The sequence below is a fragment of the Lutjanus erythropterus genome, chromosome 9 (assembly GCF_056507025.1).
Source record: "Lutjanus erythropterus isolate fLutEry1 chromosome 9, fLutEry1.hap2, whole genome shotgun sequence".
NCBI lineage: Eukaryota > Metazoa > Chordata > Actinopteri > Lutjaniformes > Lutjanidae > Lutjanus > Lutjanus erythropterus.
In genome coordinates, this window is record NC_139325.1 from 38,497,302 (window position 1) to 38,522,180 (window position 24,879).

General features: G+C 41.0%; 1 protein-coding gene across 10 annotated transcripts in view; it reads left to right on the plus strand.

Moving 5' to 3' along the window:
* The window catches only part of cspg5a (chondroitin sulfate proteoglycan 5a), an 83,519-nt gene that overhangs the window by 3,141 nt on the left and 55,499 nt on the right, over positions 1 to 24,879 (plus strand). The window contains exon 1 of one of the 10 annotated variants that reach the window (XM_084727557.1): positions 18,476 to 18,551. The exons of the other annotated variants lie outside the window; for them this stretch is intronic. The gene's annotated coding sequence lies outside the window, so the exon portion shown is untranslated. Of the gene's footprint in view, positions 1 to 18,475; positions 18,552 to 24,879 lie in introns of those variants that run through there. 10 annotated transcript variants of the gene reach the window in all.

Below are 24,879 nucleotides of genomic sequence, written 5' to 3' on the forward strand. Positions count from 1 at the left end.
AGTTATCTGTCAGAAATCGTCTTTTTGACGGTAAAGTAAAGCAGGGAAAATATTCTAAATATAGCGTAGAATTAAACTGATTGATCATTGAGATTTTTTTCCATTTTGTTGCTGACCCTGTCTACAGCAGTTCATTAGTTAGCTTTTTTGCTGGTGCTGCTCTCTTCTTCTCCAAACTGGGGATGTGTTGACTGTCATGTACTGTAGGTACTGACTATGGCTAAGTACCTCATAAAGCCACATGTCAAATAATCCGAACTACCCCTTTAAATGTGACGCTACAGCCATTAGACGTTATCTTAGTTTAGCATAAAAACTGGAAGCGGCTAGCTTGGCTCTGTCTGGAGGCAACAAAGTCAACCTGCCACTACCTTTAAATCTGACTTAATAACATGCTATATTCCGTTTGTTTCATCTGTTCAAAAATCAGAGCGTTAAATCAGCCCACTGTGGTTTTATGGAGGTTATGTTCAGGAGTATTTCTTTGCTGAGTTCAGTGACTTAATCTGCTGGTTGCCTAGCAACCTCATGGCGGACACAAGCATATTTCTCAAACTGTGTGTTAAAGATTTGAATTAATATTGCATCAAAACTGCAAATCTGAACAGGGTTTTGCAGGATTGATATTAAAGATGAAAAGTTTGGGTATGCTGGTCTTGTGGCTGACCCTGGTTTCAACTCTCAGTAGTTTTCTATAATAAAGTGCCCTCGAGCAAAGCACCTCACTCCCCGCTGCTCTGGAGGCGAAACACCAGCTGGCACCCCAGCAAGAGGGCTGGTGATGAAAAAGAAATTTTCCTTCTCACACTGCAAGAAATCCTCATCTTATCCAATAATGTTTAACTGATGGACCTATCATCCAACATCATTCACCGACTGCTGCAGCGAGAGTGTTTCAGCCGGTTTCCAACGTAAGTCAAGTTGTCTGAAACAAGTCTGTGCGTTGAAACAAGACAGAATAAAGCAGGTTGATGCACTGGAATCAAGAACACAAGTCAGTCAGCCTAAGGATTTAATAAAAATCGTACTGTCGGCTCTGTGAGGTTTTGTACTTTGACATGACAGTGTTTTGAGCCAAGTGACGTTTAGCAGGTATAACATTGTTCAAGGTGCCCACTATGGATTTTCTTTCAGTTAAATGCTTTAACAGTCTGTCAAGTCAGATTTTGTTTTAGCCAACATTTATTGGATAATTTATAATGATACAGATGTAGACCGATATAGCTGGATAGGCCAATATCAGCTGATAATTTAGCATCCTTACTTACTTACACTTCCCACTCTTGAGCAGATGCAACATGAAAAATAGCAGATATACTACAAGCGATATCGCAGTGGTGCCGGTTGTGATTTCTCCCTCTGCAAGTTAGTAAAGTAAGTTATCTTATGTTATTTATTAACAACAAACTTAATTTTCTTAAGTCATCCTTGTTTCTATTTAGTTCTTTTTGAGGATATTCCTGTAAAAAGGATGCTGTCAATCAAGTAAGATGTGCCGTTTTTCAGCTTCGTAAATTAGTCTTTGAGGCGAGCGTTTCTTTTAACAAGCAACACATCACTTAGCCTGTTTGGTGACGCACAGAGCAGGTTAGGACATCTTCACTGGGAAAAACTGAAGCAATCTGATGTTCGCTTGCTCAAGAAACAGTGTCAGTTTTGCATGTTATCATGCTAATATTTGCTATAAAGCAAAGTACTAGACAAATTAAAATTTTGACCTCATGATGGAAAATAAGTACAGCTATTTCACAAACCGCCATGAGACTGTGGAGTCCACAGAGACACAGAGCTAGTGTTGCGAAAACTGAACTGAGATTTCTGCCGTGTTTAGGACATTAAAATACCATATGATCATCTTGAATTCACCTTTGAGCACTAATAAGCGCTGTATGTCTCCTCCTCAGGAGTATTTTTGTCACTTCTCATCAGTGCTGCAGCAGTGAGTTTGTGTCTGCTCAAACTCAGGTGGATATTTGATAAAGAGAGGCTGGCAGATCTGGTGCAGACCCCCTTAAAACAACCTTGGGCTAACCGTCCTCCTCCATCCCCTTCGCACACACTCAGACTCACATATACGCACATTTTCTCGCTTCACCGATGGAGTGCGGAGGCGGCAGCTTGCCCCACATCTGTGAACGATGCTCAGACGACCAAGGCCGACTGCCCCGAACTGACAACAGCTGAGCAGAATACCGTCAGTCATTTCCTGGCGGCTTTTTTCTCCGGTGGCCATTTGCAATCCTCCTCCTCCTTCTGTGTGTTTAATAGAGATGATACGCCGCCCCCCCCCCCCATGCACGGCTGGGCTGGTAGAAAGGTGATTGACGGAGAATTGGCTCCTCATTCCTGCACTGAAACTCCTGGACTCTTCTCCTCTCCTATACTCTTCTCCTCTCCTTTCATCCTCCTCCTCCTCCTCTTCTCTGTCTCTTTTTTTCCCTCTCTGGCCTGCTGACACATATCTGCTCGCTGGCAGATCATCTTTGATGTGCAGTGGGTTAATCTTCAAGCCAAATCCTCCCTCCATGACTCCACTAACCCAATCCTGCCTTATTTTTTTTAAAACCTCAGTGTAAGGAGAGAAAAAACACACACACACAAATAATTTCAAAATCATGAAATTTATACCGTCTACAGCTCCGGTTATTGGTGAACAATGGCTTTGCACTCTCTCCTCTGCATCTTCTCTGTCGCCATGGAAACCACACAAACCCGTTGACACCGGCTGGCGGAACAGCGTGTTCATATCGCCGCCATAAAGTGTTCACGCTTTGAATTTCATTACAGCTCAAAATGTTGGTTGGATTTTGGCGCACGCTGAGAATTCTTACCAGGTCTGGTGGCTCGACGCCTACTGACCACGCATCAGTGTGTGTTTGTGTCTCTGTACAAGTGTGTGTGTGTGCCTGAAGCCACTGGCAATGGGTGTAGTCCATCATTACCCGCTCTAATTTGTAGATGATATCATTATTTGTGCCGGTGGATTCACTATTTCTGTCTAATGGTTTCATACTCTTGTTTGATTTTCAGCAGATGTACGCGTTTTTCTGTTGACTGTGCAAACATCAGTGTTTTGACTGTAATTTGAATTCCTGAGGGAGGTATTTTTGGAGAAACATCTGTTCTCAAAGTTGTAGAAGTAGCAGATTACATGTAACAAGATTAGATAATCTGGATACAAAAATAAGTAACTGTATTCCATTACAGTTACAGATAAAAAAAAGACAATCAGATTACAGAAACATTTACTGAAAATGATTACAGTTTTAAAATAATGAAAGATAGTCTACCAATTTTCTGTAATGAAGCTGCTGGTTTGAAACGTTGAACAGTTACTTCATACAAAACATCATAGTTTAGTTTATCTGTTCGATGCTTTTGACTTGAGTGACGTACATCCAGAGCTGATGTCTGGTGATGATTCATCAAACTACCGTTTCAAACTGCTGCTGGAGCCATAATGGGTCCAGTAATGGAGAGTAATTAGCAGTAACATGCAATCATGAGTGACAGCAGGAGAGAAAGACTGCAGTGATGTTCGTTTTGTCAGTCATGAGTCAGTAGTTTGAGTCCAGTAACAGTTGCTGTCTAATGTGCTGGAAAGGCACAGGTGTAATAACATTAACGATGGTTCCATTCTGTTCAAGTGAAGCATCTAAATGGAATTCAGCCATCATTAATTTTAATATTCACACCTGTGCTTCTGCGACTGTGAAATATCAAACTTCCGTCTGGCGATTCTCTGGCAGTAGAAGCGAGGAGGTTGGGCTGTGTAGCTCGTCTGACGTCCGAGCAGGATCACAAGCTTTCATTCAACCAGAAACCTGCGGTTAATGGTCGCTTTTTAAGTAACCATAACCGTGATCTTTCCTGCACTTTAACATTTTACTTTAATTTCTTCTTTTTCTTGTCCTCCATCTTCTTCCGGCAGCTCTCCGATTAGGCCCCCCAGCTGGGTTTGCCAAAGTTGATCATCTGTCAAACTGTCAAACATCTTAGTGACTCATTTTGTGACCCACATTAGAGTTGAGCGATGAATTGGCGATGTCCATTTTTATCATTGTGTTGGACGATCATATTGTTGATGTAATTTTTTATTACTTTCTTTCAATATTTATATGTATGTTGGATATTAATTAGAAAGGACTGAGTAGACGATGACTCTCAGGCATGTGGGACTGTGACGTCTGTTGGACACCCTTCCTGGCACAGTTAGTTAGCTGGTGCACCCTCAGTGGCAGGGGAGCAACCCGGGGTTCAGTGTTTTGCCCCAGCATGTGGACAGGAGGAGGTAGGGATCAAATCGCCAACCCTGTGATCGATACACGACCTCCTCCACCTCCTGAGCCACAGTCGCCCCTATTTTACATTAACTTAACCAGGATAATCCACTCTGTATCAATACTGAGTTTATTTACTCAGTGCATCATCATGCATGTCATGCGCACACATTATATCAAGCAAAAGATTTATAAAAATGTTGGCGCTGGACTCGGTTAGTGATCGAGAGACTGGTAAATGAAAAAAAAAAAAGATTCATAATCTAAGTATGTTTGATATCTGTGAGACTGAAGTGGGGGGCACAAAATAAATCCAGTAAGATACTTAAATAAAGAGAAAGCTGCTGGTTTCTATGGTGAGTTACAAAATAAAAAATAAATAACTTATGTTTTGAAAGTAAGGAAGCTGAGGAAGCTAACTACAGAAACAAGAGAAATACTGTATATTTGCTCCTGAGGCTATTTAGTTGTTTTAGGATTCTGGAACAACTTCTAAAAATTATCGTGGCACATGAGATTCCCTGATTGGTTCTCTCACTGTAAATATAGCAAACTGATGATCAGAAAATTACATTGATGGTTAATCCTTAAATGATCATTAGATACACTGATCTGTTAATTTACAGAAAATGAATTAAAGCCAGTTTTCACATTCAGTTAACTAAATAATCATGTGAAAATGTCATTTATTTTTATTAATATCAACATTTACTGGTTTAAACTTTTCAACTATACAGCTTTTCTGCTTTTTTCTGTCTCATCTCATTATAGATTGAGGCTCCCCTGTAAATGAGGACTCTCCCTCAACATGTTTTGAGGATTTAAATAAATAAATGACGATGAAACAAGCAATTTGTTGTTATTTTTCGCATTTGACAGATTAAACGACAGACTAAAAAGTAATCGATAATGAAAATCATCTCTTCTGCGGAACCTAATCATCGTGGTGGAAGGTGTTTTTGGATTAAACCGCCGAAGCTGAATTACCACATGAAAGATGGGGCGTATTGTTCTCCCCAGGGAGCAGGGAGGGACAGAAACTTTCCTTGCGGCGCTAAATTGAGATCGGTGGCGGCTATTATGTGCCTCATCCCAGATAAATCTGTTTGTTGGGAAACTAAGTGATCCTAATCTCATTTGTAATATCCTCCCACCTGGATCCGCCTGTAGGCCAACATTAGCATACGTAGGTGGCCACAGGCTTGACCCGACCAGCTGCTGGCTTTGCACGCTGTTACTGTGTGTTTGTGTTTGTGTTTGTGTTTGTGTGTAGATGCGTACTGCACATGGCTGTTTGTGTGTGTATTTTACCTTCCTCTGAGGTGCAAATGTCCTCGTAACACAAAGTAACAACAGTGTGAGGAAAAAAAACAGACTTGTGTTGCAGGAAAATTATGCAAGAAGTTTGTTTTGCATCATTTTAAATACGTGATAAAAGCAAGAAATGAGGATAGATGGATATTAGTGTAAATGCATTACCATCATGTTAAAGCAAATGAGGTGTTTCCTCTCAGAGAACAGCGACACTGCAGAGGTTTTCTGTCTATTTAGTTGTTAAATCTACCTCCTAATTTAAATGTTTTTACACGTTTTCAAGCCTCTCTACCAGTTAGTCAATTTCCTCCTCCTTCAAACAGCTGTTAACTTGAAAAAATCTAATTATCCTGGTTTCAGTGGGAGATTTTAGTGTCCCATTATGGTCCAATCTTTGTGGCTGACATACTGATTGTATAGTAAGCTTTGTGTGATCAATAATATTGATCAGAGAGCCTGTTGATTTTATTTGATAATTTCAAAAACTCTGTACAGCAGTAGTTACAGTCATTGAGGACAAAAACACAATGAAGTCTTGTGATTTGTTTCCATTCTGGTCAGAGATCCAACAAACAACACAGACATAGCAGGACACAGTGAGGCAGATGGACTATGTTGCAGCGATTTCTCCCTCCGTCCCTCGTACTTGAAACTCCCAACAGCTCCCCGATTTCCCATCAGATCCCGTCCTTTTTGAGGATATCCCAATAAAAAGGGTGCTTCTCAACCTCATGAGTTAGTCTCTTATCTTCCATGTTGACTGCTCACTGGAGAAGAAACAGGAACAACATGTTGACCAAAAGAGATTTGAGGGACACAATTTTTCAAAAATACAACCAGAGAGAACAAATTTTAAAAAAAGCGACAAGCGATTTTCACTCATTCACATCACTTCCAGGAATTAGTCACACAAATGACTGAGAGGCCACTTAAATTTACCCTCTCAACTTTAGACTCATAGGAAGACTATTCCATTGCACTGCAGAAGAAGAAAGTAAATGTTTTAACCCAACAAGCTCTTAAAATCTTAATATCTGTTGACCTGCTTCTTGTAAAATATCAGTGAGTGTCTCTCTTTGCCTGCTGGAAGCTGCAGGATGAAACTGAGAAATTAGGATGGCTAGTCAGCCCAGTATCCCTAAGAACTGTGGTCATACTGGGAGAGTCTGCACCTCACAATTTCCATGCATGCACTTCTGATGTTTATTACTAATGTGGCACAGTGGACATGTGGTCTTAACCAGCACTTTAGTTGCCCTGATCCCAAACATACCAAAAACTTTAAATGACTACAGTCTTTTCCGAACCGTAACCATACTGAAATTTCCCTGCACAATTAGGGCTTGGTATCGGTACTCGATGCCCGAAATAACCCAGTACCAAGTAGTACAGAAGTGTCTCTGGTCAAATTCTATTTGCATTGAAACCTTTTTCTACCCAGATCTACAAAAATGACTATCAGTAAGATTTTTCTTAAAGCTAATCACCGTGAGCATTCTTTGATTTAATGTGATGTGTGATTGGCCCTCTACTGTAGCAGCTACAACACATATAGTCTGACGTGTGGTAAAGTCAAGCATGTTGTGTTTGATGGAATTGCAGTTTTGCATGTAGAGATACCACCAAAACGTTTGACACTATACTACACATATGAGGCATCTGACAAAAACAAATGCATAAAATGCTGAAGGGCATTAAATAATGACCAGCCCTGTGCACAAAGAAGAGGAAAAGGTTGTCATCAAACTTAATCCGGGGTTCTGCGGATTCATCTAATATCAGCATTCTTGTCTGGCGATCAGGTTGGACTACAGCAGCCCTCAGGTCAAGAACAAACTTGGAAAAATGGCAGACAGTGATCAAAAACCTGAATAAGGTGTCAACAGCATCCCTGTTTTTATCATAGTACTTCAGCTTGCATATTCAAATTCCTCAAACCTGGCATTGTCTGGGTCTTGCAAACACATAACCTACAAAAAACCTAATTGTAAACACTCATCTGACCCTGTTAACATTCAAATGTAAGATTCAGCCAAAATATGCACATGGTGCCTGAGTAAATACTGCAGAATGAGCAGAAACTACTACTACTACTACTACTACTGGTTACAGCTCACTGTCCCCTGAAGTTGTTGTTACACGCAGAGGCTTTTCAACCTGGACATGAATAAAATCCCAGGTGAAACTGGTTATTCCTGGAAGGTTTAGCATAAAATCTTACAAAATTTTGATAATGGCACCTCCTGCAATGACAAATTTCTTACAAAAAAGTCCTCATCTGCTTTCTAAAACTCGCAGCGTCATCTAAGTGTCCTTTCGTGTTTCTCCTCCGTGTCAGCGTCCAGGTGTTTTTTGCTGCAGCTCTGACTCACAGGTGTGACAGTTGTTTGGGGAGTCATTGCTGTCGTCCTTGGCGGAGGTGGTCCAGAAGTTTTTGTTGTGTTTTTTTTTTTTTTATGTTGGACTGCAGGTGTAGAAGGTCGTCAACCAGCCGTGCAAAGTTTCATGAGCGGTCTGACAGTGACAAGCTTTTTCTGTCCTTCCTGCTCAAAGACGAAACAATTAGCGTACAGTATGTGTGCTTTTTTTTTTTAGCAGTGCTGAGTTGGCGTTGTTCTCAAACTCTGGGTGCCCTTCAACAGCAATTTACATGTTTGTGTGTGTGTGTTCATGTAGGCGTTGTGCGTGTGTGTGTGAGAGAGACAAAGGATGAAAAGATGCAAGATGGATACAGATTTTTGTTTGTGCGTAGGCTTGCTCCTTTCTCTCTGTGTATGTGGGTTACAGTGCGACTGATTTCTACTGTCTATGTGTCTTAAAATGTGTGTGTGTTGGTGTGTTGTGTAGGTGAGAGACTGTCTGTGTATCGGCGTGTCCTTGCCGAAGCGAGTCATCGAGTTCATGCTCATGCACGAGCTCCCCTCTCCTCTCCGTCTGCACGTGCACGGTCCTCGCTCCACTCCGCTCTTCTTCTGCTGCACGCTGTCAAATTAGCATTCAGTCCACCGATCACACCCCTCTGTGAACACACACACACACATGCACAAACACACACACACACACACACACACCTGTCACGGCAACAAACCAGGCTGAGCAGAAGACGAGTTTATTTGGTTTGTGTGACGCTGTCTTCACTTGTGTGATGAGGTTGTGTTTAGATGTGCAGAATAGAATGAAAGAGACAAAAGACAGTTAGAGCTGATAGAATTTTTGTCAGTTAATTGATTAGTCGATTTGAAGAGAACTGATTGATCATTACATGTTGAACCCTGATACAAGAGACGACCGTTTGCTTCCAGTTTCCTGCTGAGAGTCAGTGCTGGTTAATTTTATGGTTATGATATGTTCCCCAAACTTTAACCGAAGTCATCAGTGTGCTCCAGCTGAAGTACGTCTCAAAGCCCCTCCCCACACACCAACATTCACGCCCATTTTACGCAGCTTGTGTGTGGAAGAAAACAAGTAAGCAGGATTTGAACTTCTCATCTCGCCCATTTTTTGCTTTTTATGCAACCAACCACAATCTCTCTCTTCTTCATGACAGATGCTTTTTCACCCCATCTTCAACTGTGGCCATTCAGAAAAGCTTTACACACTTTTGCTGCCCAGTGTGGTCAGACAACCCGTCCAATGATCCGCTTTGTTTACTTAAAGGAGCCACATGAAGCAGTTGCATGTGCAAAAATGAGTACTGCAGTCCAAACAGTGAGTCGGAGTCATTGAATTGACGCGAGGACGAGTTCTACACTGTAAATTGATTAGATGCTTATAACTGTCAGCTGTCTGTCGATGTTGAGATAAGCCCATTAATCAGACGACAAAAACCAACTGCTCTGAAAACACACACTCTAAATGGCTGGCACATTGCCTGCCAGACTCCATTAACATTTTGCTCAATTTAACTGGTGACTTTAAATGTTATAAACATCTACTCTTTCTACAAGATTATTAATGATTTATTACAACTCATAAACAGACATTTACTCATTCGTCAAACATTCTGCATTAATTTGAACTTTAATTAATGTGAATTAGAGTGATGATAATGTGAATTTCTGTATTGCTTCAGCTGAGGTTCTTGTTGGATGGTTGCATGACATCTGAAAACCCCTCACCACATACCTGCCTGACACTGGAATTGGGGAGGCTGCAACTTTCCAAAACCAACATTCCAACATTCCCACCAACTTTACGCAGCAACCGGTTGGGTCTCTGGAAGCAAGAAAGAAAGCGATTCTTGAATTTGTTTGTTGCTTCATTTTTCTCAACTGTTTTTATTTTTGTGAATGTGTGAACAACCAAGTGCAACACTATGAACGTCTCCCAGAAAGGACTGTCTGAATATGACAGATGGTTTTTCACCCCGCCTTCAAGCGTGGCTGTTCAGAACAGCTATAAAAACTTTCGCCGTCCAATGTGGTCAGACAGCCCGTCAAATGATGTAGTTTGTTTTCTTAAACTTAACCAAACCGTAACCACAGAAGTGTCAGGCCAGAAAACATTTTTATCTTCCTCAGTAACAGTAACAGTGATTTGTGCCATTCTGGAGCACAATTATAAATAATATCTTTTCATTTTATTTGGATGACTTGCTGTTTTTGAGGCGTATTGTTTATAGGGATGGGAACTGAGAACTAGTTCCAGATCCAGAAATTGTCCAATTTTAAGGGACTTGTATGCCTCTGAGCTTATCATTTCCTTTTCTGGTATATTTTTTTGAACAAGTTGCACATTGCGAAACAATTACATCATGTGTTTACGTTGCTGGAAACTTGCAACAAGGAGGAGTCATGGCAGACAGAGATAACGTCGCACAGGCAGGCTTACCAGTTTTTTTCTTTGACTAAGAAAACCTAAATGAAAATGAAACCTGTGTAGGCCTACTTTCTTCCACACAGAAAATTTATCAGGAATTGATAAAGATTCAAGTCTGTGCACAGAATCAATAATGGCATTTGTATCAATAAAATCCCTAATTGTTTATACATATTTTCACACAGATTTCATGTCCCCACACATCAAAAAGGTCTCAGCTTTTAGCTGCAAGGCAACACTGCTGTTTATAGTATAAATAAAGTATAAATAAAATCCTCTCTTTACTTCAGAGTCCTCTGGGAATCTGAAGTAAATGTAGTAAAAATGCAAGTGATTGCTGATTAGGCCTCCCTCTGAATGGTTGGATTAGGAGTAGTGTTTTTAAGTATTTTCACTGTCATGTATTATTTATTTCTTAGTCTGAGTTTTACCTGTTTATGTTCAAAATACTGATAATTTAAAAAATAAAAACTTAAACTAATGAGCCCAGCATAAACTGTACATGACCATTTTCATCAGTCAGATGAATCATTTACAAACCAGAGAGTAAGAGGGTAGATGGGAGGATTGTGTGTGTGTGTGTGTGTGTGTGTGTGTGTGTGTGTCACACACACACACAGGACACGGCCACACACTTACACACTTGAATTTTAATTGACTGACCGTTAAAAATCAGGTCACGAGGGAGGAAAGAAAAAGCGGCTGCATAAGTAGAGATGCATGGATGCACACATACAGTATGCATGCATTTAATGTACACATACACACACACACACAGCTTGTGAGTGTGGAAATCTAATATGCATGGCCTCATACACGTACATGCATGCACACATGTCCGCGCGCACACACACACACACACACACACACACACACACACACACACACACACACACACACACACACAGGAGTTGCATTGTATCACATTTTCCAACCTCATAAAACCACAGTTCTTCAAAGATAAACACCTTTTTTTATTAGGTGTGTGTTTGTGTGTGTGTGTATCCCTGCGTGCACAAGTGTGTGTTTAACGTGACCGCATGCAGATCTTCTCGGGTTTGCAGCGCCGCATCAACTCTAGCGAGGCCAAGACCGTCTCCATAGCAACAGATCCTTCCTCCATCCCACCACCTGTGGAGTCAGAAATGAAAGGATTTATGTGACGGAAGGAGAAAAAAAAAGACAAGAGCGAGAGAGAAATGCTTGGAGACAGAGAGAAAAGGAAAAGAAAGGGATGAAATGAAGATAAAAAAGAGGGGAGATGAGGAGGAGGTGAACAGGACGGGGGGAAAAAGATGAGTGACAGAAGGACAGATCGAGGAGGAGCGGGAGCGGCTGGTGTAAAATCGATGCAGAGGGTTTCAATTAGAGCCGAACGCAGACCTGTGCATTTCCTCTTTATATTGATATTAATGAGCAGCGTTGAGTAAAGCTAAAAAACCCTCATGTCTTATTCATTAGCAAGTGAGTGTGGGAACGACTGAGGAGAGAAGTAAAGTGTGTGTGTGGTTCTCTCGAGGCTCAGGTATTTGAAGCTAAAATCAATGCGAATGAGTTAAAGAGGCTTTCACTCACTCTGCTTCATCTCCGGCTCTGTCGTGGTCGCTGCGGTCATTTTGTAACATGAGTTAAATCATCTCTCCTGTGTTTAATGTCCACAAACTACAAGAAATACAGAAAACAGTCACATGGAAGCCAGTTTCTTTAGTTCAATACTAATCACAGGTTCCTAGTTTCTTTATTTTTTTGGGTCCTGATCAAGTGTTTCCATCACTGTTACATGATTATATTCATTTGCATCTGTACTGCAGCCAGCCACCAGGAGGCGATCAAGATGCTTTGGCTTCACTTTTATGGATGAGACATGATGAATTGTACAAATGAGGATAACTGCGCACGCTCCCCTGCAAGCTATTCATGGTGTTGCACTCACAAAAACTCAGAAAGTGACAGAAACAGTTGTGTGTAGAATAAAAACGGATCCTTTCTCACCTCCACACGTTTGTCCGATATCTGCCTGACATGGACGTGAATGTCAGATCGTCTGCTTCAGAAAGTTACAACTGCATAAATTCCAGTGTTAAAAAGCTGTGAGAGAAGGAGGTTTTAGACGCTGTCTGACGATCTGATGAGCGGTTTGTTTGAAGCATATTGACAGTACACACTGACTGTACGTGTCTGACAGCTCACAACCGTAAACTCTACTTGTTTTTTGTCAAATTTCTCTTGCATGTCTATGAGTGTGTGTATTGAGGACCTGCATATGTGTCTGTGTAAAAAAAAAAAATAACAAAGGAGTGGAAAACACTGAATTTCCCCCGAGGGAATCAAAGCAATTCTTCTTCTTCTTGTTTCTCTACTGTTTCCTCTCCAGATGAACGTGAATCTTTTCCCTCAAGTTGAAACGTTTTCAACTCACAGACACATATTTGTGCCGCCTAAATCAAACCCACGTGTATTTTTGTGGCGTCTTTCCTTCGACTCCATTTGCAGTCGCGTTACCTTTTAACCTTTGGCCTCGTCAACCCACTTAAACTTAAACTGCACTTTTTCATCATTTGCATAGCTGCGAGGTTCTGCCTGTCATTCATTTTGTCATCTGTCCGTGTGTTTTTAAAATATATCTGGGCCTTTAATTACAGCTACATGCTCAGTTTTGCAGGAGAAAATAGTTGCATACTTGTTGCCACGATGCAAAGATGATATTCTTTATTTTATCAATGTTTTGACATAACAGCCCTCTTGAGGGTATTGAAGGACAAAGCAGCAAAAGAATATTGTCTTTTTCGTCGTGGCTATGAGCGACTTTTTTCTCTCACAGCCTGTTCTTTTCCTTGGTCTGCACCTCTCCAGTATTGGTGTGTGTGTTCCTGCCTCCTACCAATCATGAAAGTTCATCCAGTTTTACCAAAAAAAAAAAGAATTTAAAAACTTCACCAAAGCGCTGGAAAAATTGGACCCTGAAAAGCTCTGAACATGATCAAGTTCTCCCAGTGGACTTTGGGCAGATACTACAGAACTACAAAGAAATATGACCAGAATACCAATTAGGATGATCTGATTATCAGAATATGACTTGAAGGCTTCTCCTTTGTCCTCAGAATGGTTAAAGTATATACCGTATACCCTCTTGGTATCACCTCACCCACATTAACCACCACACAGGAGGACACCAGAGTCATTCTGTCAATTATAAATGCAGTTATTTTCGCTCCTCGCTGCGACTCTTTCACCTCTTTTCATCTGTGACCTTTCTTACTCACACTTGGCGAAGCAGCGCAGCACTTTATAACTCATCTATAATTGAAGACTGGCACCACTTTGCCTTTTTTTCTTTGCTGAATAAGTGACTGCAAGGAAAATGTTTCACCTTGCGCTTTAATTACTTGCTAATTGTCAAGTGTTACACCCTCAGAAGCTGTTGGGAGGAAATTGAGTTTTTCTGAGAAATAGTGGTGTTTTTGAATAAGAGGCCTGGAATTTGATCATTTTAGGGACGAGCGTTACAAAATTTTGGGGGCACAAAGACCAAATGCAAGGGCAGTAAGGCTATCAAATAAAATAAAATGAAACAAAATAATAAAATGAAATTTAAGTATATTATTTTATTAAAATTTTTCCTGATTTGTTAATGCTAAACACAGGGACTCTTGAAGTCAGTCAGTCTATATAATGATCATCAGTGTGTGATACATAATGAGTACTAACTCATTATTTTGAGATAAAAAGTCATTATTTTGAGAAAATTCCTCTTTTTAATGATTTACAGGATCGTTTTTCCCCTCATCACATTGGCCATTTGTCACTGTTAACAGAGACTCCAGTCTGCAGTGTAAACCACAGAATTGTAGAGGAACATCAGGCTTCATGACCAAAGAAACTTAATATCATGTCCACACTGTGCACATTCACACTTCCTCTCTCCGACTCGTCCTCTCTCTGCTGCGAGTCATCACAGCCTGGTTTTCCAGCGGATCATGTCAGGATCCAAACCCAACTCACCACTGGCCATGTGCACAGAGACACATTTCAACTGCAATATATTAACCACACTGTCATGGGATTTTACATATTATGTAATTAGTGAAATGACCACATATTTACAGAGATTTCACCAACAACTCCGACGAGGTAAAGCCTCTGCATCGTTTCTACAGGAGCCTGTGAGCTTTTTTTTTTGTTTGCCATCCAGTGTCCAACCTTTCCCCTGCTCCCTCCAGTCTGGGTCAGCAAACTGGCTGGCGGGCCCTAACTGTCACAACCAATCAGGTTCCTCTTTACGGTCTGTCACAGCCAATCAGAGTGCTCCGGGTCTGTGGGTGGTTTAGTGGCTTCCCCTCTCCAAAATGATCTGGGTTAAACAAAAGGCGAAGCCTGAGGGTCGGCGACTCGCCAGCACAGGCTAACAGCACTTGGCCTTGAGGCGCCATCACCCCCAAACAATCAGTCTGATACACACACACACGCACACACACACACACACACACACACACACACACACACACACACACACACACACACACACACACACACACACACACAAGCCAAAATCTTCTCATTATGACCATCCACACCCTTCACCAGAGGAGTTGGAAGCCACCCCAATTACCAGTGGGTTATTTTGGCAAAGAGATGACAACACACACACACAGACACACATACACACACACACACACACACACACACACACACACACACACACACACACACACACACACACAGACACTGACACTGACACGTACACACACACACACACACATAAACAAATTGATAGACGCGCAGTGTGAGGAATCTCCTTATGTAACACTGTTTGATTATCTCCTGTAAAGTTGGAAGGAAACAAACAAAGACTCTTTTATTCCATCGGCTTGGTCTCATTTGGACCCGGACTGAACCAACTCGTCCTGACTCGACCCGACCCTGACCCTGCCAGTTGATGTCTAGTCTGCCAGGTTGCTGGCTCTAATTGGGTAAAAGATGCTGGTCATTGTTGGTTTTGCTAGGCTTGCACTTTGGAAGAAATTTTGTCCTTAAACAGTCTCTGTGACTCATTTAGTCTTTTGTTATTTATATAGTCAAAGGAGCCAAGTTTTTCTTGTACCATTCAACATAAACAAATTAGTCATTACATCAACTGATGTAATCATACTCAGCATAACCAAAACTTGTAAAGTTTTATTCACATTATGTTTTGACACGTCTGCTCACTTCCTTCCTCACTCTCTGATGTATAACACATCACCTGTATGCAACCTGCTGCGAACAGGAAACACACCATTACATGAAACATTTGGGATAATGTGAGTACACAACCTAAAAAATATATAACATTATGTCTAGCATTTTTAGACATTTTACTGCTTAAATGTTGTCTGTTATTGCTTTAAGCTTGTATGCACCATCAGTTGCACTTTAGAGGTCTGGTTCATCAATAAAATGCTGCTGAAATAGAGACAAAGTGACTTTAAAAATAAAAAAAATCATCTCTAATACCATCACTCTCGTCTCACCCTTTCACACAGACTAAAGATCAGTAATGGATCAGGCTTTATAACATCAATCCATTAAAAAAGAGTACATGGATCAACCAAAATCCAAATCCTGCATTGCAGTTATGAACTAATCATAGTTTCAACTCATTAAGTTCATTACTGTCATGTGTGACATCAGGGCTGCAGATAACAATTACTTCCATTATCAGTTCATCTACTGATTATTCTCCCTATTAATCAATCTTTCTTTTTAAAATAAAAAGTCAGAAAGTAGTAATAACACCAGTTAGAATTTACCAAAGATGCACATATCCATTGATCGCTTTGAATTTTCGTTAGAAAAAAACAGTTCATTATTGAAGTAGTTGCAGATTAACTTTCTGTTATAAAATAATTGTTACAGTTCTGCTTGTCAACTCAGCAACACCAGTCAGTGTGATGCTTTTGGTTCATTTCTACAAAACTGAATCAGTGAAATCAGTCCTGAATTATGTACTTATCGACGTCACAGTCCACAGGTCTGCAGTAACAGCCTAAAATTGAATGTGCACATTTATGACTGTGAGCTCAAGGACCTCTTGTGGGTGTGGCGGTTCACAATTATCGAAAAAACCTTGGAAAATTTCAAAACCTATACCAACTGCTGACCCCTCACTCTTCATAACAGGCCAGTAGGAGCTGCAAGTCATCAACGGCTGCTAGGCTGAACACAAGGCTAATCAACAAGCGGTGTTGGGGAATAACTAGTTACATGGAACAAGTTAGATGTAATTTATTCACAAAATAAATCTAATTGTAATCAGATTAAATTACAGTTACTAATGGAAAATGTTGGTTATTTCAAAGAGGTTATATCTAAATATTCATTTTGAGTTGCTTGGCAGAGATCTGCACTCTACTGAGCGACTTCTTCTAGTTTGTTTTGTCAGGAGAAAGTGGCGATTATTTTACACTATCCACCGTAACCAGCAGAAATCTCACTCCAAAACAATCTTTTATGAATAACAGTATGTGATAACTAAGTCTCATAACACATGGGACCTTGAATTTAGGGCTTCGGTGAAATGGAACATCGGTCATTACTTTAACTCAGTTCTGAATTCTTTAGCGAAAACTGATTTTGCAAACTTTGACTAAAAGTGTGCAGTGTGATCATAAAAATCATGGCTCAGCGGGTTCATTATGGACTCATTAATTGTTCTCATGTGTAGTATTAGAACCTTATGGTCTGTTTGGAAATCATGTTCTTGTTATGATTCATTTCCTGTTGTGTTTATCACACAGAGCCAAGAGAGATAATGAGACAGCGAGGGAATGTGGCTCTCTTAGATTCAATATTTTCACATTACTTCAGTCAATATCGGCTGTATATTTTCGACATTAACTGCAGTGCATCAGAGTTAATAGAAAAGAAAGCTGTTGTGTACAGATGTGATGCAGAGTTTACTTTCTGTGGCTGCCACGGAGCCTCCGCGCTGCTCCGAAACCAGCTGTCCGTCAAAAGGTTCCTCCTCGTTAATCCAATTAGGCTAACAAGACGGTGAAAGAGAGACAACTCCACTTAATTGGAGCTCAGTCCAGAGATGCACAGTGAGGATTCTGGCAGACTGACACCGCTGTGGTCTGCTGCCGCAAGACTGCCTGAGTTCTGATAGTTTGTGTGTGAGTGTGTGTACCTGCCAATGTTTGTGTGCAAAAAAAGTTTGTTTGTTTAACTGTTGTTTTATAAGTCTTGTTAGGCAGTAACACACAGTGAACTCTTTGTCTAGAGAGGCAGCGTGGCATATGTCTGGAGCTGCAACAATTAGTCGATTAATGGATTAGTTGAAAGAAGATTGGTTTCCAGCCATTTTGATAATGCATTAATAATTTTAGTCATTTTTTCAGGTAAAACAGGTCAAACATTTGCTTGTTCCAGCTGCTTAAGTGTAAGAATTTAATGTAAGGACATCGCTAAGCTCTGGGAGATTGTGATTAGCATTTTTCAGAAGTTTCTTACATTTTGTAGACAAAGCAATTAATCGATCATTCATGAAAATAATAAAAATGATCATGAAAATAATCATCACTTGAAGCCCTATCTCTACATTTATTTAAGGCTGGAGATAAAGTTGCTGTTTAATCACTAGAGATGCACCGATTGCAATTTTCTTAGCCGACTCTGATTTCCAGTTTTTATAAGGGTCTGACCTGCCGATTCTGATTTTGGCCGATTCCGATTTTCAGTCTTTCTAAGAACTGTAATTGACAGCATTCACAAACATTTTTGCAACTTTTCTTGTAAAAATTAAATTAGATGTTCATAATATGACACTGACTATTAAATATTCATTAAATACTATTAAAATCTTCTCCAAAGTCCTCCAGGTTACAGCCAGGGCTTATCATAGGTTTACATTAAGATTATGAATCAGCTGAATGTGATCTCGCGAGACCATGGAATTTCGCGAGATTTCGTGGGACGCGATTTCACGTGATCTCCTGTGGAAGCAGATGTAAACAAACCGGAGACAGACGCTCTGCAACAGCTTGCTACGGTAAAACTTTGCCGTGAGAAAAACAGATGCAGAAGTTAAATGAGTCTAGATAAGAAAATTTTGAGGAGACACATCAACACAGGTTGTTTATTCTTCAGCCAGAACACGAGGTGAGATTTTAACTGTCAGTCTGTGAACAGTAGCCTGCTGCTGGCTAACATTAGCCTGAAGAGCTACATGGTTAACGGCTGTTTGTTGACAGCTGCTCTGTCTCGTTGTAGACTGTCTGTCTTCTCTTTATCCTGTTCTTGAAATCTGTCGCTAACATCAACTTCATGCAAGCATGTGTCAGAGTGTGTAGCTGTTATCAGCGCTGTGTTGATGTCACGGTCGGTTTGTCTGCTGCGCGCATGACGTGACCATCGTGCAGAACATGTGTGTGACAATGACGGGCACAAAATCGGATATGTGACGCTGACCGGTCGATCGGTGCATCTCTATTAACCACACATTTGCATTCGATATGCACAGCATTAATTTCTGAGGATGTGCACAACCATTGCTTCAAATGGATGCAGTACAGATATGGGAGAGAGCCATGCTGTGCAGTGGTGCGAACGCAAATGCATAGTTAAAAGGAAGTATATCTCTGGCCTAACACAGCAGCCCGAGTTCATATTACGCTTGCATGGATAAGATATAGTCTACATTTGTTAGTCTATAAATTATCAAACATGCCTCAGGCCTACTGTTAAGTAAAGCTAATCAATAGACACATCTAGCTTACACTATATAGACTTATGCAGCATAATAGATGTCAGTAAAGAGAGACTTAGAGAGTCATTGTGACAGGAAATGTGGGAAATTATTATGTTTGGCAGTGTAACAGGGCTCATCAATGAGGCTTTTTAAGCTTTCTCTGTTTTTTTTTTTTTTTTTTTATCTTTGCACGGGGCACACTGATATGGAGCCTGTGCTGCTCCTGCAGGGTCATGTCACTGCAACCAGAAGCAGACTTATCATTAGACAATAGTTAGCAGTTGTCTTCAGTTGCAAGCCACCACAGGCCCCCAAAAAGCGCCTCGTAAACGTACTTTTTTAAACTCTGTGTTCATGAATGATTCAGAAAAACAGTAGCCAATTCGTGTAAACGAGCGGCTCAGCGTTGTGAAATATAGAGGAAGAGGAAGCGGGAGAATATGACGGACAATACCTGCTCCAGTCACTGCCCGCGAGGATCTAAGGATTGAAAAAGACAGTTGACAAATGACGTTGAGGGCACCGTACCTGCGTTTGCCCTGAAATGACTAAATCCATCCCTGAATGCAACTTTTGCTAAAGGTTTTCGAGGCAATCAGAGAGTGAGTCTGTTTGAAAAATTTGTTTGCCCCTTCCACTGGGTAAGATCCTGCAGGTCAACTGTTGGTTTCCCATTAGAGACCACAGCTCTTTTGTCTTCATAAGACAATGCTGAAAATCTTTATAAAGAAGGAATATCCACACTGACTGTTACCTTTAAACTGACCACACTAGAAAGTGCAACTCTGGAGCAAAATAACAGTCAAACAAATCTTGAAACTGCGGCTAATATCCACATGGTCTCAATATTTTCTTTTCATAGATGCTACTAGTCTTTAAAACCTGGCAGCCATCGCTACATGACATGACAAGCTAACCAGTTATCTCACTCGTGGTAACTCAGAGCAGATGGTCATAGCCTACACGTCTGCTCTAATAATAATTTATCCTGAGGAGAACAGAATTGTCTGGACCAAATTTCATAGCAAACAGTCCAATAGTCCAAAATATTTCACTAAAAAAAAGGAAAACTCAGGGGATCACGAAAGTCATAAAGCTTCATCCTTTGGCCACCATGAAGGTTTTAACTAAATTTCATATACTAAAGTCTTAGAATGACAAACAACAACAACAACAAAGCCATCCATAGAGCTAAAAATGGCCCAGATGAAGATTTTGTTATAAGAGACTGACACAAACAAAAGCTTCAGTGTTCAACCGATGTTAGTTAATGAATATTCCATGTAATGATGACTCCCTGTTACAAATTACAAAAATATGTAGGATCTGGAGACGCCAAATGTCTTTCCACGAGAGGTCTAACATTAATTTCCCCTCTTGTAGTGGGAGTCTTGCTGCTGAACGTTCCTTGACTGACAGGTGACTCACGCTCAGCTGCGTTGGTTTCCTGCTCCACCTCTGTTGATCCAAAATTGGCTTTTGAGATCGCAAAACAATGCCAGAAATGAAGCAATGGTGAAATCTTCCTCATGTCCTGTGAGTGAGCTGATGACGTCCATGATTTTTTAAACAGCCTGAGTGCAGGATGGTTTTAGCTGTGACCAGCAGCTCCGCAGGTCGATCGGTCCACAGACATTTCACACACTTTGGTGGCCACAGTTTTCATCCAAGGAGGCTGAAATTTGGCATGGAGGTGTGTGTGTGTTAAAGTGTGTGTTTGAGTTCATGCTAATTTGCTAAAATGGGATGTGGCAATGGGAGTGGCCTGTAACTCCCAAATGGATTCACAGAATTCATGCCATTTACCGTTTCTCGTAACTCTTGTGGGAGGCATTACTGGTCTCATCAGGGGGTTCCTGCTTCATTGGTGACAGTTTGCATTAATCCCTACACTCCTCCTTTCATCACTCATGAATCTTTTGTCATAGAGCCTTGCATCAGGCGTCACAGGCCTTAGCAGAGAGCTCCTTTTTCCACTGGTGTGACTCAGTCCCACTCTTTATACTTAAGTAGTTGTGTGTGAATGCATGAATGAATTTACGTTTCTTAATACAAGGTCTGAAGTCACTTCCAGTCCTCCATCTCTCCCTTGAAGCCCGCCAATCAAATTCATTAATGTGTTTTTTTTTCTTGTAAACTCTGGAGGATTGCGGGTCAGAGTTGACTTTTGATGTTTGATCGAGGAATATAGATTTTAAGAACTATTCTAGAGGTCGAAATTATGAATCACTTTGCTGACTCGGCTTGCACGTCCTGATTTTTGATCACTGTCTGTTGTGTGTGCACGTGCATCCCTCAGTGTCATTATCCTTATGATGATAATAGATGTAACACGTCACATTATATTGTTGCAGAAATTAGACAACTACAAACCAATTTCTGATTGGTATAGAGAGTTTGACAACTAGGTAACCTCGATACTGTTATTATCATGTATACTGGGAAATGTCTGATGTACAGCAGCAAAGAAAAACTTCATAAACTGCATTTGGTGGGGTATCAGCATGCAGAAAATCGCCATGAATTTATGGTAAAACAGTTCTAAACCCCGATTAAGATAAAATTCTTTTACAAAGGGACCCATACGGGTGTAACTACTACACCTCTTTAATAAAAAGATGCAGCAAACTGTAGACGGAACCTAATTGTTCCATGAATGACCCAGTTTCTCATGAGCCATGTAAACACCATATCAGGATGGTAATATGCATGTAAATCTACTCAATGATGATTCAGTACACTCAGTTCAGCTTGAGGACTCTGTGTCATTTACAGTGATGTGATCATTTGTGTATTCACGCACTGAAGAATGTAATTTTCCAAATTTTGAGCAGCATGTTCTGGGTGTAGACTGTATAAAACATGGATGTGGTCGCCGTGAAGTCACGTACACGTTTATGAAGAGCCGTTGTGAAGCTCTCGTTGTGGTCGCTCTGGCCGTTGCCACCTTGGCAGTGCATGACTTCGTCTAACTCCTGGCTAATCCAAAAAATAAGCAAAGACGTGGATTGTGGGTGGAGCTGAGGAGGTCGAATGCAGCAGCTAGCCACCTGTGACAGCACCCACCTGTCATTCAAAGCGGGCACGCCTTAAATTATGCATTACTTTAAGCTTTCATATAATTTAAACAGGTGGTGCTTCTTACACCAGGAGCATCACTCTGTAATATAACTCAGCTGAAGCAGTGTGAGATTTGAGGCCAGTGACAGACTGAAGACTTCTGTCGAGGGTTTTCCCCTTACAGAGACGGGCAGAGTTGGAGTAAAAGTCCAAGAGTCTTTCATGGACCATGAAAGCATCTCCTGTCCTCTCTGTCACTCTCGTTTTCACCATCCCTCTCTCTGTCACATCCTCCCTCTGCTTTTCTTTTCCCGCTCTGTCTCTTTCTTCCCTCTGTCATGATGTGTCACTTCTCCTCGTCCCTCGTTACCGTCTCTCCCCATCACCCCCTGTCATTCTCTCTGGCAGCCATTGCTGTCTGTTTTCCCGTCTGCACGGTTTGTATTCATCAGGCTTGTTGAAGCAGCAGGAGGAGTTAGTTGTGTTGAAGGCTGACTGGTTTCCCCGGGAGATTCACCCAAACACTGCGCTCATCCGGACAAACTGTCACTTAATGAGGGTATTACTGTCAGGTGTGTGTGTGTGTGTGTGTGTGTGTGTGTGTGTGTGTGTGTGTGTGTGTGTGTGTGTGTGTGTGTGTGTGTGTGTGTGTGTGTTTGACAGAAAACACAAGCGAGAGATAAAGCAAACGAAGGTGAGTGTGATCGTTTTGATGTGTGCTTAATAGAGAGGTGAACTTTTACGGTTTTGAATCCTGATTTCATGGTGAGCATCAAGCGTTTAGTGTGTAAAATGCTCTTGTGTAGTAATAGTAAAGCCTGTTTTTCGTGCGTGTGTGTGTCAGTGTGGTTTTGGCATATTATCCTGGGCTGCTCAGTTGATGTGTTAAACAGCAGTGGATTGTGGGACTGCTGGAAGGATTAGCCCCAGAACGACCCCGGCTTCAAAGACGCAGCTCGCTGCTGCTGCGCCAGAAAACAAAACCTTCAATAAACTGAAGCCTTCAACCTGTCAAATGCCTCGTGGCTGAAGTGACAGCCTCACGCTTAATGATGACAGCATCACATACATGCATCCACATGCATGTGCTACATGTTTTGGTTTGTTTATTGATCAGTGTTGATTTAGGAAATATTTTGCAGGCTTGCTCTTTCAGCAAAAGCACTGTCCTGTTGTTCATCAGGGCTTGTCAGAAGAAAAAGTAGCTTACCGGCAGCCAGCAGCTGCATTATTCACTGATGGAGCTGGAGATGTATCCACTTGACCCTTTGCTAAGCCCCGCCTCCAAACAGGAACGGTCCAATCATACATTAGCAACAGTAACTAAGGCCCTGCAGGCCTGTCAAGCTTTGCATTTTTCCACATGGTGGACCAGTGTGCATGGGGCTCTAAGATGAGCGGTAACTTACATATATGTTATATTTTAGCATTAGCATTATATCATGTACGCAGCTGTTACATAACTTTACATATTTCAGATCCTTTCTCGTGGTTCTTGTTTTAAAATGTTTCAGATGGAAACATTAAATAGTCAGTTGGAGACTTCTCAGCAGACTCAAGGAGCTTCAGCATTAGCATTAGCTTACATCAGCTAGCTAATGTGCTAGTAAGAGTCGTCTTTTTGGTGGAGAAAATCCAGGGTTGTCAGGAAGAAATGAGAAGTCTACGTCAGTTAATTTCTCTGTGGAATCAGAGACCTCGTTTTTCTGCAGTTATTCCCAATTTCAGTGCTAAATCTGCCACCGTTACCGAGCAAACGTGCGAGAGATGTAGCTAATTTAATTCCTTGACTGACACTCGCTGTCCACCATCACTACAGTTATCTAGCAGCTAACATTTTACACAACCCTGCTTTGGTCGTGTCTAGAGAGGATTATTTGTGACCACCGTGGTTAAAATCAGTGTAGATTTAAGGACAAAAAAAAACCTTGGTTAGGGTAAGGGAAAGATCGTGGTTTTGGTTAAAATGATCACTCAAGGGTACTTTGACAGGAGACTCTGAGAGATAACATGCAGACTTTTCTTCCACAGTCACCCTGCAGCAGCAGGAGGAATATTTTAATATAAACAATGTGTTATCACACTGAAAAGCAGAACTAATTCATTTAAAACGGAAAATGGAAGCTGAGCCAATATCTCCTGTGAAGATGCCGCCTGTGTGTATGAGTTTATTCCAGTAGCTTGAATATTTTACAGGTCATAGTGCTTCTAATCTTGAGTTTCTTGGATCATTATGTTGTGATTTTCATGCAGGTTTTTCAACCAACTGTCAACAATCACAGAAATCCTTATAACTCGACCATAACTCTGGTGTCTGACAGGGAAAATTTGTTGCTCGCTCTGTCTTATTACCCTCATTTGCTGTCATGTCTCCATTTTCTATCTAATAAAGGCATAAAATTACAAAAATCAATCCATCAAAGAAGAAGCCAAAAAGAAGAAGACCAATCCTCCTCTCAGTATTACTCTCAGTAGACCAGAATGCAGTTAAATCACATGATTAATTACTCTGGAAGTTACTTGTCTGGAAAAACTCTTAACTCATCGCTGTTCTTTCCAGCTTAAGGTAAAACTTACAGTACAACTCAAAGCGTTCCTGGTGGATGAATTAACTTCCTGATTTTCTAATTAATGTCTTGATTTAACTGAAAAACATGTGAACATGTGTGAAATTGAAAA